A 2,180-nucleotide genomic window follows, 5' to 3' on the forward strand; every position below is an offset into this window, starting at 1 on the left:
TTAGCCTATTTAAATTCAGCAACCTTGTATGTAAGAACATTAGAGATTAATGTTATTTGGATTTGAAAGATTATTCTTTCTTTGGTTCTTTTGAGAACTAGTGAACATATCAAGAATTTGCATTCTTGTGGCGATCTAAATTTAGACTTATCACTCACCTTCTCATCTATTTCTTGAGTGTGGCATCAATATCATTCTCTATACCTTTGGTTCATGTTTTCTTAAGCATTGGGTCAAGGTTTTGTTTGTCATAAATCTGTTTAGAACTTTCTTGGGAAGTTGAAACTACAAATTAAGTGTGGGTTTCAACGTTTCATTGTGGGATTCACATCACTGTTGATGGTAAATTGACGGTTGCTAGGCGTGCTCTCAACATGCAAGTACAAGAGGATCCGAAGGTACAACGTGATAACATCTTTCATACTAGATGCCATCTCAAAGATAATGTATGTAGTATGATATTTGATGGTGGAAGTTGTACTAATGTAGCTAGCAATAGTTTAGTTGAAAAATTAAATTTGAAAACTTTGAAACATTCGAGACCATATAAGCTACAATGGCTGAATGATTGTGCGGAAGTTAAAGTAAATAAACAAGTGCTGGTTTCATTCTCTATTGGGAGATACAAGGATGAGGTTCTATGTGATGTAGTACCCATGCATGCTGGACACATTCTTTTGGGTCGACCTTGGCAATATCATAGGCATGTGACACATGATGGTTACTTAAATAGACATTCTTTTGTAATGAATAAAAGGCAAATCACTCTTGTACCATTAACACCTAAGCAAGTGTATGAGGATCAAATGTCAATACAAAAAGAGAGTGATACAAAAAAAGAAAATGAGAGTACAAAAGAAAGAGAGATTGAGAGAAAAGCAAGTGAAAAGAAAGAAAAAAATATTGTTGAGAGAAAAGAGAGGCAGCAAGTGAGAAAAAATATTGTTGAGAGAAAAGAGAGGCAGCAAGTGAACTTGTTTGCAAAAGAGAGCTAGGTTAAGAGGGTTTTCTTTTCAAAACAGCCTATCGTTGTACTTTTGTGCAAAGAGGCTTGTTTACACACTAATGAGCTTAACTTTTCTTTGCGTAGTGCTATTGTGACTCTTTTGCAGGACTTTGATGATGTGTTTCCAAAAGAATTGAGCATCAAATAGACTTAGTCCCTGGAGCTACCATTCTTAATAGACCCGCATATAGAAGTAACCCCGAGGAGACAAAGGAGCTTCAAAGGCAAGTTGAAGAACTCTTGGCAAAGGGTTATGTGAGGGAGAGCATGAGTCCATGTACGGTACCAGTTTTACTAGTGCCCAAAAAGGATGGCACGTGGAGGATGTACGTTGACTGTCGTGCAATTAATAAAATCACTGTAAAGTATCAACATTCTATTCCTAGACTTGATGACATGCTTGATGAATTGCATGGTTCTTGTGTGTTTAGTAAAATTGATCTTAAAAGTAGATATCATCAAATTAAGATTAGAGAGGGGAATGAGTGGAAAACTACCTTTAAAACAAAATATGGTTTATATGCGTGGTTAGTGATGCCATTTGGGTTATCTAATGCACCTAGCACTTTTATGAGGTTAATGAACCATGTTTTGTGTGCTTTTATTGGTAAATTTGTAGTTGTCTATTTTGATCTATAGTAAGGGCTTAGATGAACACATTGAACATTTGCAAAGTGTATTGAATGTTTTAAAGAAGGAAAAGTTATATGCTAATTTGAAGAAGTGTTCCTTTTGTACAAATCAGATTGTTTTTCTTGGTTATGTTGTAAGTGCTAAAGGAATTGAGGTTGATGAAGAGAAGGTAAAGACTATTAAAGAGTGGCCTACACCTAAAAGTGCAAGTGAGGTAAGAAGTTTTCATGGTTTGGCTAGTTTTTATAGAAGATTTGTGAAAGATTTTAGCACCCTTGCTGCACCATTGACTGAAATTGTGAAGAAACATGTGGGATTTAAGTGGGGTAGTGAACAAGAAAGGACATTTAATCTAATTAAGGAGAAATTGGTTTCTGCACCATTACTCGCTTTACCCAATTTTGCTAAAACTTTTGAAATTGAGTTGATGCTTCAGGTATAGGTATTGGAGTTGTTTTGATGCAAGAAGCGCGTTCAATTGCTTATTTTAGCGTGAAATTGAGTGGAGCAGTCCTAAATTATCCTATATAGTTTGTTATAC

The sequence above is a fragment of the Citrus clementina genome, unplaced genomic scaffold, assembly GCF_000493195.1.
Source record: "Citrus clementina cultivar Clemenules unplaced genomic scaffold, Citrus_clementina_v1.0 scaffold_3, whole genome shotgun sequence".
Taxonomy (NCBI): domain Eukaryota; kingdom Viridiplantae; phylum Streptophyta; class Magnoliopsida; order Sapindales; family Rutaceae; genus Citrus; species Citrus x clementina.